Here is a 15,000-nt window from a genome sequence, read left to right on the forward strand (position 1 = left end):
ACACACACACACACACACACACACACACACACACACACACACACACACACACACACTCCTTTCTCCCCCTCCTTCCTCCCCTTCACTTTTTTTCATATTTTACTACATCGCTTCCTGAAAAACCTTACCCCATAGCCCAGGGGATGCTATGTTTGCCTGTCACACGGAAGGCTGAAGTTAGTCAAGTTCAGGCCACTCTAGGTTTTCCGCTGACAATGGTGGCTGCTGTCCCCCCTTAAGCTAAAAGGATGTGGGGTATGTAACGTATCTTTAGTAGTACTCAAAGATAGGAGCAGTGATTAGCGGGCTTTTTTTCTTATCTATTTTTGCCTTTGATCTGCTTCCTCTACTGTAAATAAAAAAAAGTCCCTCCGAGCTGAAAAACGAGGACTGGCTGGCGACCACGAGTCCAGCATGTTATCAGACCGTGAGTGAATGACACAGACACTAACCTAACCTAACCTAACCTAACCTAACCTACTGGGGTCGGTAATATAAGACATTTTCGCTTCTCACATCAGCTATTTCTAAAGGTCTAAGAGAGGATCAGTCGGGTTCTAATGAGTGCTTCTTCAGGTTCATGGTACAGAAGAAGGGTCAAATTACCACCAGGGCCATAAAAATACTCCTGGAGATGCCCAAAACTCCTATGAAAAGCTTGTGAAATATGTGTACTTGGGCGACGAAATGTTTAGCAATACGGCCCCTACTTTCTACTCCCTAATGCAAGAGTTAACCAGCATCTTCGGTCTTTTATCCCTTCCGCTGGTAAACTCATGGAACAGCCTTCTTTCGTCTGTCTTTTCCATAAACACTCACCTTTCCCTTGTCTCACCTCTGTCCAAACTCGCCACACGTTCCCTACTTCTTAAATTCACGAAAGAGCTTGCTGTAGTATTCTGAAGTGTCTGGAGTCTAGGCTAAGTGAAAGAATGGACGAGACGAAAGAAAAGTAAGAGTCTGTAGGAGAATATATTAAGAAAACGGAGGAGGAGGGGAAAAAAGGTATACAGAAGGTGGTGAAGGGAAGTGAACGACAGGGAAGGGAAGGGAAGGGAAGGGAAGGGAAGGGAAGGGAAGAGAAGGGAAGGGAACGACAGGGAAGGGAACGACAGGGAAGGGAAGGGAACGACAGGGAAGGGAAGGGAAGGGAAGGGAAGGGAAGAATGAAGAGAGGGAAAATTATAAAAGCAGAATGGAAGAAAGGAAAAAAGTTAGCCAGATATGAGAAAAGGAGAAATGCAGACAAATACTGAATTCCTTAAATATCAGAATAAAAGAGAAACGGAAAGAAAGATGAGATGAAAACGTATATTAAAACAGAATGGGAGGAGAATTTGGAGGTAGTTAGGTATGGAAAAAAGAGGAACGGATGATATAAATTAAATAACTGATCGCTTAAATATCAGAATAAAAGAGAACTGGAAAGAAAGATGAGATGAAAACGCATATTAAAGCAGAATGGGAGGAGAATTTGGAGGTAGTTAGGTATGGAAACGACAGGAACGGAAAACCTAAATAATTGATCGCTTAAATAACAGATGTAGAAGGGAAACTGAAGGAAATAAGAGAAGAAATCGTCTATCATAAAGCATATAAGCAGAATGAAAGGAGAAAATTAAATTAGTCAGGTATAAAAAAGGAAAAACCGGGAAGGGCTTAATTTTATGGACATCTCGAAGAAAGAAAACGGAGGGAGGGAAGAGTGGGAGACGTAACTAAAATGAGACAGAGTGTTACAGCGGATTTGAGAGAAAACGTTAGTCGGGTATAAAAAAGGAAAAACAGGGAAGGGCTTAATTTTATGGACATCACGAAGAAGGAAAACGGAGGGAAAGAAGAGTGGGTGACGTAACAAAAATAAGACAGACTGTTACAGCGGATTTGAGAGAAAACGTAATCGGGTATAAAAATAAGGGGGGACGGAGGCAAAAAGACTTAATCCATTTGTTGTGACTGCATGGCTCAATTTAGATAAAAAAGAAGAGGAGAAACATGAATTTATACATAGATAGATAGATAGATAGATAGGCAGAAAAGGTGAGTGAGTGAAAGAAAGAAAGAATGAGAGAAAAAGAGAGAGAAAGAAAGAAAGAAAGAAAGAAAGAAAGAAAGAAAGAAAGAAAAAAGAAAGAAAAGAATGAATGAATGAGAGAGAGAGAGAGAGAGAGAGAGAGATCCAACCCCCTGCTGATAAACCGTCTATATTTATGACTTGGGACATGCTCCAGTCCTAAAAAATATAGACGAAAGAAAGTGTAGACGTAAAAAATAGAGAGAGAAAAATGGCTAGTACAGCTATTTTAAGAGTATATAAAAAATGGACATAGATAGATAGACAGATATATAGATAGATAGATAGATAGATAGAAAAGTGCGTGAGTGAGTGAGTGAGTGAGTAAGAAAGAAAGAAAGAAAGAAAGAAAGGGGAAAAAAGAAAAAAAAGAAAGAAAGAAAGAAAAAAAGAAAGGGGAAAAGAGAAAGAAAAAAGAAAGAAGGAAAGAGAGAAAGAGAAAAAAAAAGAATGAATGAATGAATGAAGGAAGGCAGGAATGACTGAATGACTACTTTTCCCGCCAAGAAGATTTAAATACTGAGTTCTTTACCTCTGATAGTACGCATAAATATAAAAAAAAAAGCAATAGTGTAATAAATAGCAAGGGTATAATCAGCGCATCCTGTCCTAATGTATGATTCAGAAACTTGAAGCCTCGCAAAAGATCTAAAAAAAGGTAGAAAAAAAGTGCCCAAAGAGATATGAAGAGGCAGAATATAGGGACAGTTAAGTGGCTAGGAATGTAAGTGGGTGGGTAGGTAGGTAGGTAAGTAGGTAGGTAACTAACTTTTTTTATAGGAGCAGTGCTTAGCGGGCTTTATTTCATTATTGTTTTCTTTTTTGCCCTTGAGCTGTTTCCTTTACTGTAAAAAAAAAAAAAAGTAGCCGCGTAGTTAGGTGCGTAGATAGGAAGGTAAATATACGAAGGAAAAGGAGAGACAGGAAGCGAAGATCATGGAGTAGCGAACAGACAAAGGTTTGAATATTCTAGTGACGATCAAGAAAAAAAGAATGCAAAGTGAGAATGTAAATAGATATGTAGATAGGTAAACAGAGGAAGAAAAGGGAGAGACAGGAAGCGAGGATCATGAATTAGGGAACAGATAAAAGTTTAAGATATTCTAAAGACGATAAAGAACAAAGAATACTAAATATTCTAGTGACGATCAAGAAAAAAGAATGCAAAGTGAGAATGTAAATAGATATGTAGATAGGTAAACAGAGGAAGAAAAGGGAGAGACAGGAAGCGAGGATCATGTTTTAGGGAACAGATAAAATTTAATACATTCTAAAGACGATAAAGAACAAAGAATGCAAAATGGGAAGGTAAATATAGGTAGATAGGTAAGCACATAGGGAAACAGAGGAAGAAGGGAGAGACAGGAAGGGAGGATCATGAATTAGGGAACAGATAAAAGTTTAAGATATTCTAAAGACGATAAAGAACAAAGAATGCAAAATGGGAAGGTAAACAGATAGGCAGATATGTAGACAGAGAGGTAAACAGAGGAAGAAGAGGGAGAGACAGGAAGCGAGGATCATGAATTAGGGAACAGATAAAAGTTTAAGATATTCTAAAGACGATAAAGAACAAAGAATACAAAATGGGAAGGTAAACAGATAGGCAGATATGTAGACAGAGAGGTAAACAGAGGAAGAAGAGGGAGAGACAGGAAGGGAGGATCATGTTTTAGGGAACAGATAAAATTTAATACATTCCAAAGACGATAAAGAACAAAGAATGCAAAATGGGAAGGTAAATATAGGTAGATAGGTAAGCAGATAGGGAAACAGAGGAAGAAGAGGGAGAGACAGGAAGCGAGGATCATGAATTAGGGAACAGATAAAAGTTTAAGATATTCTAAAGACGATAAAGAACAAAGAATACAAAGTGGAAGGGTAAACAGATTGGCAGATATGTAGACAGAGAGGTAAACAGAGGAAGAAGAGGGAGAGACAGGAAGCGAGGATCATGGAATAGCGAACAGACAAAGGTTTAAATATTCTAGTGACGATGAAGAACAAAGAATGCAAAATGGGAAGATAAACAGATAGGTAGACAGGCAAACAGATAGGTTAACAGAGGAATAAGAAGGAGAGACAGGGACCGAGGACATGGATTAGGAAACAGACAAAGGTTCAAAATATTCTAAATACAATTAATTAAGAAAGCAAAGAATAGATTTGGGAAGGTGCACCACTCTATAATCTTCCACTTCAATAAGCTTCTGTATTATCTGGTCCACTTTCTACTTTCCCAATTGTTTTTACTTTCTTTTTCTCTCTCTCGGTCTCTCAGGTGTTTGGGAGATGATGAACAGGTAGCTTATAATGTCCGCACTCACTCACCTTCCTTCCCTCTCTCCTTCCTTTGCTTCTGCGTCCTTTTCTCCACTCCTGCTTCCTTCTCTTCCACTCCTCCTCCTCTATTTGCTCCACTTCCTTTCTTCTCCTTTTTTCTACTTCGGTTCCTTTTCTTCTACTCCACTTCTTTCCTCCATTTCTACTTCCTTCCCATTCCTCCTCTATTTGCTCCACTTCTTTTCTTCTCCTTTTCTCTACTTTTCTTCCTTTTCCTCTACTCCTCTTCACTTCTCTTCCCTTCCTCCTCCTCCCCTATTTACTACAGTCCTTTCTCCTTTCCCCTACTTCTGTTCCTTTCCTTTTACAGCTCTTCACTTCTCTTCCACTCCTCCTTCTTCCCTATTTACTCCACTTCCTTTCTTCTCCTTTTCTTTACTTCGGTTCCTTTCCTTCTACTCCAGTTCTACTTCCTTTTCTTCCCCTCCTCCTCCTCTTCCTATGTCTACTCCACTTCCTTTCTTCCCTCTTTTCTCTACTTCTCTTCCTTTTCTTCCATTCCTCTTCAATTATTTTCTCCACTTCTTTCCTTTTCCTTTCCTTATCTTTCCTTCTATTCCTTCCTTTTCCTTTCCTTACTTATCCTTCGCTATTTCTCCTTTTCCTCCTTTTTATCTACGCTTTTATTCCTTTTCTGCACTCCTCTTAATCCATCCCTCCACTCCAGTCTTCTTCTTCCCTCCAATTTTCTTCACTTTCTTCCTTCCTGTCTACTTTATTCGCCTCTCATAATAATAACAAAAGAACTGCTGATAACATAGAGTTAACGAAATTAACAGAGTGGAAACCGTAGAGTTGTACAAGTCAGGCCAGACGGAGGACCAGGTGGAGAGGCGAAATTAGAACCTTTGCCGGAGCAGGATGGAGTACACTAACGCCAGAGGGAGAGATGTGGAGGACGTTAGGAAAGGCCCTTGTTATGCAGATGACTAGTAATGGATGATGATGATGATGATGATGATGATACCCTTTTTTTCTCTCCTTTCTTCCCTTTCCTTTATTTTTTCTTTGTGTTATTAATATTTCACTTTTTTTCTGCTTCGTTTTCTGTCATTTTGAGCTTCTAATTAACTTCTATATTTTCTTTCCTTCGTTGTTTTTTGTCTCTTCTTATTTCCTTATTCATTTTCATATCATTTCTTCCTCATTTATTATTTTTTTACGTTCTCTCATTTTTTTTTATAATTTCCTGTTTAGCGTTTTGCCCATTTTTCTATTTCGTCAACTTTTCCTTCTTTCTTTTTCACTTTTCTTTCCTTCCTTATTTTTTTCATCTTTCCCCCTTCCATATTATACTTTTTTACATTGTGCGTTATCAATTTAGCCCTCCTTCCTTACCTCCCCCTTCCCCTTCCTTCCTTTCCCCCTTCCTTCCTTCTTTCCTTCCTTCCTTTCCCCTCTACCTTCCTTCCTTCCTTCCTTCCCTCTCTCCTTTCCCCCTACCTTCCTTCCTTCCTTCCTTCCTTCTATCCTTTCTTCCTTTCCCCTTTACCTTCGTTCCTTCCTTCTTTCTTTCCTTCCCTCCCTCCTTTCTTCCTTCCTTCCTTCCTTCCTTCTTTCCCTTCTTTCTTCCTTCCTCCCTTCCTTCTGTCCTTCCTTCCTTTCCCACCTTCCTTCCTTCCTTCCTTCTTTCCTTCCTTTCCCCCCTTCCTTCCTTCCTTCTTTCCTACCCATCTACCTACTTACCTACGTTCCTGCCTACCTTCCTTCTTTCGTTCGTTCGTTCCTTTCTTTTCTCTTTCCTTCCTTCCTTCCTTTTTCTTTCCTCTTTTTTATATAATTTTCAACATCACTTGCCCTCAAAATAACTCCTTTCTTTCTGCAATTAACACAGAAATCCACCCATTAATTCCCCCACTCATTGACCCACTCCCAACCCACACCCACCCTTTCACCCACACAAACTCCCACCTTTTCACACACACACACACACACACACACACACACACACACACACACAGCCTTGCAAGACCACTCAATCGTCCTGACCAAACCCTTGTCACAGGACCACTTACACAGGGAGCCACTCACACACAGAGAACCACTAGCAGAGCGCCACTACACACACTTTAGCGACAATTGACGTGACCGCGGGAAAAACGACAAACGTAACTTGCCTTATAATGTGAATAACAGCGAAACAACTTAATGTACCGAAATGAAAGTGTATATAAAGCTTCATGAACTAACCGCTTACTTGTTTATGGGATGTCCTTTGCGTTTTCTTACTCCTAAGAGCCGTATTTCAATTTGTTTCGTATGGCTTTCTGAATGGAACGTACGGTCACTCCTTGTAGAAGGCTGGCATTCCTTTCTATGATCTGCTTTGCTGTAATTCTTGGGTTTTTCTCTAACTCAAACCTTATGACCCTCAAAGTTCTGTTACAAATCTTGGAGGACTTTCCCTAACCATATTTGTGGCGGGGAATCTTACGCTCCCCACTCGCTATGAATTTTGAAACGAGGCGCCGCCACGTGCACTCACGCCGGTTTGCACACTTGTCTGGTGGCTGTCTAGTCCTAGTTTGTAACACTGTATCACTCTTGTATTGTTATCTTGGCTCGTGTACGCCTTTGACATCTTCTAACACTTGCACTTGGTAATTTCCGTGAACGGGGCAAGGTCGCGCGGATGGCTTAGGGAGGGCGGCGGTCAACCAATAATCCACCACAAGGGGGTTTAGGGGGAAGGAGGTTTTGTTTTAGTATTTGTAGGGACAGTTTCGTACCCACAATTTCAATATTTTTTTTTCTATGCTTTCTTTCTCTATCCTGGTCAACTCTTTAGGCCTCTCATTCTCTCTGAGTGTGGTTTAAGAGAGTGAGAATGAGGATGTTTTAATGATGTTTTTATGTGTGTGTGTGTAAGGGTATATTTCGAAGCTAGATATGTTTGTGTTTTTTACGGGGTTGCAAATTGGTGTTGCTGTGGTTTTATGTTGATGTATTTTTTCTTTGCTGTTTTTATTCTTGTCCTTACTTTTGTTGTTGTTCTAGTTTTTGTTCTTCTTGTTTTTGTTCTTGTTATTCTTCTTGTTCTTCTTGTTCTTCTTCTTTTTTCTCTTCTTCAGTTTTAAGTTGCCTTCTTTATCTTTTTTTCTTCCTCTCCGTCTTTCTTGTTCTTGCTCTTCTTGTTCTTGTTCTTGTTCTCCTTCTTCTTCTTTCTTTGTTTCTTCTTTCTTTCTTCTTCTTATTCTACTGCTTGTTCTTGTTGTTGTTTTTTTCCTTCGTCATCCTCATTTCATCATCTTCTCTATTATTTACCTATCAATCCATCTACCTACCTTACCTACCAAACTACTTACCCATTTACTCACTCACCCACTTACCTACCTTACCTACCAACCTACCTGCCTACCTACCTAACTTCTAATTAACCAACTTCATCGTACGAGCCGAAAACCCTCACAGGACCAACCCACTCATTCTCCATCCCTCTCTCTCCCTCTCCCTCTCCCCTTCTCTCCCTCCCTCTCCCTCTCTCTCTTGGAGCATCAAAAGACACGTCCTCTCTTGAAGGCCTTGCGAGTGTGTGTGTGTGGCGTGTTGACTCTGCTCTCGCCGCCGCCTCTCACTCCCACAATTAATCATGCCCTTAATAGCCAATCAAATGCGTCCCCCTCTAGAAGAAACTCTCACTCACTTACTCACTCACTCACTCTCACTCTCACTCTCTCTCTCTCTCTCTCTCTCTCTCTCTCTCTCTCTCTCTCGCGTGCTTCTGACTTTGCGATTCGTGTCTCTTCTCGTTTTCTTTTTAATTTTTCTTAGTCTGTTTTTTTTATTTTCTCTTTTTTTCTTCGTTTTCTTCTTCCTTTGGTTGGTTGGTTTTGGTTGGTTCCTCCTTTCTCACTTCCTTTAATCATCGGAGAAATTGATTTAGGAGTGTATGTGTTTTTTTTTTCTTCATTTTCTTCGTCTTTTTTTTTCTTCCTTCTCTTTCCTTCTTTTGAGTTTCTTTCTTCTCTTGTCTTTCTGTCTTTTTATGTCCACTTCTTTCTTTATTTTTTTTTGTCTTTCCTTTCCCTTCCCTTCCCTTCCCTTCCCTTCCCTTCCCTTCCTTTCCCTTCCCTTCTCTTCCTTCTCCTTCCTTTCTGCTTCTTTCCTCTCCTTTCCCTTCCCTTCCCTTCCCTTCCCTTCTCTTCCCTTCCTTTCCCTTCCCTTCTCTACCCTCTCCTTCCTTTTCACTTCTTTCCTCTCCTTTCCCTTCCCTTCCCTTCCCTTCTCTTCCCTTCCTTTCCCTTCTCTTCTCTTCCCTCTCCTTCCTTTCCTCTTTTTTCTTTTCCTTTCCTTTCCTTTCCTTTCCTTTCCCTTCCCTTCCCTTCCCTTTCCTCCCCTTTCCTTTCCTCTCATTTCCTCTCCTTTTCTCTTTTTTCTTTTTATTTTATTTCCTTCTCTCTTCTCTCTCTCTCTCTCTCTCTCTCTCTCTCTCTCTCTCTCTCTCTCTCTCTCTCTCTCTCTCTCTCTCTCTCTCTCTCTCTCTCTCATCACTGTAAGAGGACATCCCATTTTCTTTTTATTCACTCGCCGTAATTCGAGTGAGTTGGGTGACTCTACAAAAATTCTACTCGCCATTGGAAGCTGAAATACTCTGTTCTTTTTTAATCTAACAAGGCAAGGCAGGGAGTCAGACACATAACGAGGCGTAAAATACATACAGTCGAGTTAGATTAAGAATAAATTTGTCGCGATGCAGCTCGAGGAATGATTAAACAGTGGCTCCAAATTGATATAGATGAAACAGAGAATTAAGAAAAGAATGGAGAGAATAAAGAAAAAGAACAGATAAAAAAAGTGAAGAGATGGAGAAAAAGGAATGATTAAACAGGGCTCGAAATTGATATAGATGAAACAGATAATAAAGAAGAAAATGGAGAGAATAAAGAGAGTTGATAAAAAACGAAGAGACTGAGGAAAAAGGAATTATTAAACGGAGGCTCCAAATTGATATAGATGAAACAGATAATAAGAAAATGGAGAGAATAAAGAGAGTTGATAAAAACAATGATTAAACGGAGGCTCCAAATTGATATAGATGAAACAGATAATAAAGAAGAGAATAAGGGGAATAAATAAAGAAAATGGATAAAAAAGGGAAGAGACGAAGAAAAGGAAGAGAAGAGTGATTGATACAAAAAATATCCCTGCCTTTTATTTCCTTATTTTCCTTCCCTTCCCTTTCCTTTCCTTCCTTTCCTTCCTCCCAAAAAATAAAATAAATAAATAAAACGATAACTGAAAATAGTCTTATGCTTAATTTGGAAATGGGTCCATCTCCTCCCACCTTAAAATGATATATGGTTTTAAACGACACTTATAAAATAGTTCTACAAATAATAGATGATAGATAAGTACATGATAGTGATGATGATAGTGATGATGATAAGTACATGATAGTGATGATGATAGTGATGATGATGATAAGTACATGATAGTGATGATGATAGTGAAGATGATGATAAGTACATGATAGGTGAGTACATAATAGTGATGATGATAGTGATGATGATGATAAGTACATGATAGTGATGATGATAGTGAAGATGATGATAAGTACATGATAGTGATGATGATAGTGAAGATGATGATAAGTACATGATAGTGATGATGATAGTGATGATGATGATAAGTACATGATAGTGATGATGATAGTGATGATGATGATAAGTACATGATTGTGATGATGATAGTGAAGATGATGATAAGTACATGATAGTGATGATGATAGTAAAGATGATGATAAGTACATGATAGATAAGTACATAATAGTGATGATGATAGTGATGATGATAATAAGTACATGATAGTGATGATGATAGTGAAGATGATGATAAGTACATGATAGTGATGATGATAGTGAAGATGATGATAAGTACATGATAGTGATGATGATAGTGAAGATGATGATAAGTACATGATAGATAAGTACATGATAGTGATGATGATAGTGATGATGATAACTACATGATAGATAGTTAAGTACAGAGAAATTTATACAGAGAGAATAAGTAAAGCCAATAAAATATTTCTACGGTTAATTTTCCAATGGCAATCGAAATAAAGAAGTAAAAACCTACGAATGGAATGAAGTTTTGAATTGTAATTATAAAACGTTGGGGGAGAATTAAGTTTAAAATAGGTCGTAGGGAAAAAAAAATCAATATCGTGGTTTTAAAAGTCCAATCCCCGTTAAAACGAATATAATCATCAATTCGAAAAACGGATCTCAAAACTAAAAAGAAGAAAACGATTGATACGTTCCAAAAGAAGTCAGGAAAAAAAGCTCAAAGTCTGATTATAAAAAAGGAGTTTCTGAAATCAGTCCACAAAAAAAAAATTCTTTAAAAAAAAATCAAACGATGGTCTCAAATTTAGATCCAAAAATCGTTCCAAAAATTAATAGAATAAACACACGCAGGTAAGAATGATTCCTTCCTGAGGGGGGAGGGGGAGGGGGAGAGGGGGGGAGGGAGGGGAGGGGGGAGGGGGGGCGTTGAGGGTGTGGCCGAGAAACGTCTTAATTAAATTACCTTTTGAGGACGCGAATGTTTGAGCAGACGAGAGAGGGAGAAAAAAAAAACATCAATCACTCACTCACTTTCTCCCAAACACACACACACACACACACACACACACACACACACACACACACACACACACACACACACACTTAACAAAAAGTATAAAAATATCACACTGACTAAGATCCTGATTCCTGGTGCTTTTATGCTTCAGTTAAAGGAATTAGATCTGAAGAGGACGGAAAAACGTTATTGGAAGCTAAATGGCGTTTGGTAATTACTATGGGACGAAGAAATGACTATATATAAGGTGTAAAGCAACGTTCCAAAATTACAGTATGCACCACATTGTACTTATCATTTTTAAGTTATAGCGTCTTCCATTTAGCGTAACCCGTTTCTGGGTCGTGATCTGTAGAATCCCTTGATAGATAGAGTCCCGACAACCTAAGATTTGGACGCCATTTTTCAAACGCTGCTCTCTTTTATATTGTTTCATACCATACGGGTCGTCCACACCATCCCCTAACAGCCAGCAGGGAGCCAGCAGCCAGCGAGCTCTGGGAAAATAAATAAGAGACGTAATGGTGGGTTGGTGACACCTGTTGGTGTAGACACAAACTGTCTCTTATTTATTTTCCCAGAGCTCGCTGGCTGCTGGCTCCCTGCTGGCTGTTAGGGGAAGGTGTGCAGGTCTGACACAAGTGTGCTCAGTTTCAGTGGACGACCCGTATGGCTGTGAAACAAATACAAAAGAGAGCGTGTGCTAGCGTTTGAAAAGCGCGGCGAAAACAGGGCCAATAATGGCGTCCAAATCTTAGGTTGTCGGGACTCTATCTATCAAGGGACTCTACAGATCACGACCCAGAAACGGGTTACGCTAAATGGAAGACGCTATTATTAAGCCTCAAACTCTCGTACCTACACAAATAACGATGGAGAATCAAAGCTAGCGTTAAAACTTTTATTGACTGATGTTTGTTCGTTTGTTTTTGCTATAGTTATCGGTCAGAAACTACGAAAATGCAATGCGATGAGTACGATAATTTGACAACGCTGGTGAGGTGTCAAGCAATCAGCGTTATCAAGGAAAAAAAGGAGGCATACAAGAAATGGCAGAAGACAAAGGAGGAGGAAGATAGAGAGGTGTTTAAGGAAAAGAAGAAAACAGCAAGAAAAGAGGTAGTGAAGGCAGAGAAGAAGAATCAATGCCTAAAACTGATATTATTGGAACTGGTCTTAATGAAGTGATCAGGAAAGAGGAAGCTTGTTAACAATCATACAGCAAATGGAGTATTATATTGTAAGGTTAGGGAATTAGAGTGGAATTAAAGATTTACTGTACAATTAAGAAACTAAAATGTGGAATTGTGATCAAACTGGAGAATGAGAGAGAAAATAAAGGTTAAGTGAGAGAAAGAGAAGCAATTATAACCGACCACACACACACACACACACACACACACACACACACACACACACACACACACACACACACAGAGAGAAGGTGAAAAACAAACTTCATTCACTTAGCGATATTTTTCTGTGGCCGCGACGAGCAAGAAAAGAGAAAGAAGTTGAGTCACGATTTCAAACCTTCGACTTCTTAAAAAATTCTCCCTCTCCCTCTCCCTCTCCCTCTCCCTCTCCCTCTCCCTCTCTCTCTCTCTCGTGATTTTGTTTTCAAGGTGTTCAAAGTTCCTTAAATCAGGTATTCTGCAGGTAAGGCTTTTTAAATGACTAGTGGCTGAATGTGTAAGAGTGTGTGTGTGTGTGTGTGTGTGTGTGTGTGTGTGTGTGTGTGTGTGTGTGTTAACCCCTTACCTAACACACACACACACACACACACACACACACACACACTTCAATTCACGCGGAAACACAGTCACGAATATTTATCTATACCTCCTCCTCCTCCTCTTCCTCCTCCTCCTCCTCCTCCTCCTCCTCCTCCTCCTCTTCAGATCCCTAACAAGAACTATGCGGTGAGGAATCAAATAAATACAAATGGTAGTAGTAGTAGTAGTAGTAGTAGTAGTAGTAGCAACAACAACAACAACAACAACAACAACAACAACAACAACAACAACAACGAAAACAACAACAACAACACTACTAACACTAACATTAATAATAACAACACTAACAAGTCGATAATATAATAGCACTTACATGCACTCGAGCAGCGCGGCACTTCACATCCTACTCACGAGGGGGGAAGGGGGGGGGGGGAAGGGGGGGAGAATCAGGCCCTCTATGACGCGTCTGTTCACCTATTAAGCCATTTATTTATTTATCTGTTTATTGGGCGTCGGGATGAAAGGCCTCGGCGCCATGGGGATTAATAGCAGTCATCGGCGAGGTGGTAATGGACGCTCGCGGGTGTAATTTTGCAGTCATCACGGGTGCTATGCGATGTAAAGGTTGTTAATATTTCATGTGTCTAGCCTTCTCTCCTCTTTAGTTCTTGTTTTCTTTTCTTCTAAGTTCCTGCGTTTTGTCCCTCTATGTTCCTTCCCTTCCTGTTTCCTGCTGTGCTTGCTTGCTTGCGTTGCGATAAAAAAGGTCGTTAGTATTTCATGTATCTACCTTTCTCTCCTCTTTATTTCTTGTGGTTTTTTTTTCTCCTAAGTTCCTGCGTTTTGCCCCTTTCAGTTCCTTCCCTTCGTGTTTCCTGTTGTGCTTGCGTCTGTGTTCTTGTTCTTGTGTTGCTGTGTTGTTTTTTATATGTTGTTTGACCCTCTACGTTCCTTCCCTTCCTGTTTCCTGTTGTGCTTGCTTCTGTGTTCTTGTTCTTGTGTTGCTGTTTTGTTTTTTATATGTTGTTTGACCCTCTACGTTCCTTCCCTTCCTGTTTCCTGTTGTGCTTGCTTCTGTGTTCTTGTTCCTGTGTTGCTGTTTTGTTTTTTATATGTTGTTTGACCCTCTACGTTCCTTCCCTTCCTGTTTCCTGTTGTGCTTGCTTTTGTGTTCTTGTTCCTGTGTTGCTGTTTTGTTTTTTATATGTTGTTTATTTTATCTATTGTTTTATTTCTTGTTTATAGCACGTATCTACTTTTCTTTCCTTCCTTTCTTCCTTTTTTACCGTATCACTTATCTCTATACTTTTCTTTCCTTCCTTTCTTTTTTTTTGTCTGTTTTTGTCCTTCACTCTCATCCACCGCCCTATCTCCTCTTTCGTTTCCTTTTTTGTCCTCCACTCCTTGCATTCTTTTCCCTCCTTCTCTCTCCCATTATCTTTTTCTCCTTACATTCCTTGCGATTTTCCTTTCGTTTCCTCTCCCATTATTATATTTCCTTTTCCTTTCTCCTCTCCTTCTTTCTCTTCTTCTCCCATTTTCCCTTTCGACAATCTCCCATTTTCTGTTTTCCTTCACTCCTTCTTTCAGTCCTCTCTACATTTGTCTTTCTTCCTCTCCTCCATTATTTTTCTTCCTTTTCACTTTTTCTACTTTATTTTTTCTTCCATTCACTTTCCTTTCCTTTTCTCTTTCATTTTCTCTCATCTCCTTCTTCTTCTCTCCTCTCTACATCTTTGCTATCGCCTCTCTGTCATTACTTTTTCTTCTTTCCTTCATTCCTTCTTTCTCTCTTTATTCTTCTTTCTTTATTACTCGTTTCTACTCTCATTCCTCTTCCTTCCTTCCTCCATTTCCTTCCTTTCTTCGCCTATCTGCCTATCCACCGATCATCACTTATTTCGTATTTCATCAAGTTTTATCCTTTTTTGAGTTAGTTTTGTGTATGACTAGTACTCTCTCTCTCTCTCTCTCTCTCTCTCTCTCTCTCTCTCTCTCTCTCTCTCTCTCTCTCTCTCTCTCTCTCTCTCTCTCTCTCTCTCTCTCTCTCGTGCCAAAAAACTATTATAAACCGACATTTTCAGGACATTTCCGAGAACTTTTTTTCACGGCTTTGACTCTCTCTCTCTCTCTCTCTCTCTCTCTCTCTCTCTCTCTCTCTCTCTCTCTCTCTCTCTCTCTCTCTCTCTCTCTCTCTCTCTCTCTCTCTCTCTCTCTCTCTCTCTCTCTCTCTCTCTCTCTCTCTCAACGTTGAATTGCACAA

At 39.6% G+C, this 15,000-nt stretch overlaps 2 protein-coding genes across 13 annotated transcripts in view; one reads left to right on the top strand and one right to left on the bottom strand.

The window, feature by feature from the left end:
* Window positions 1-15,000, bottom strand: part of LOC127001912 (COMM domain-containing protein 4-like) — a 74,588-nt gene that overhangs the window by 32,137 nt on the left and 27,451 nt on the right. The window lies entirely within an intron of this gene.
* LOC127001909 (uncharacterized) overlaps window positions 1-15,000 on the top strand; it is a 39,537-nt gene that overhangs the window by 286 nt on the left and 24,251 nt on the right. The gene's annotated exons all lie outside the window — the stretch shown is intronic.

This window comes from Eriocheir sinensis, chromosome 22 (genome assembly GCF_024679095.1).
Source record: "Eriocheir sinensis breed Jianghai 21 chromosome 22, ASM2467909v1, whole genome shotgun sequence".
NCBI lineage: Eukaryota > Metazoa > Arthropoda > Malacostraca > Decapoda > Varunidae > Eriocheir > Eriocheir sinensis.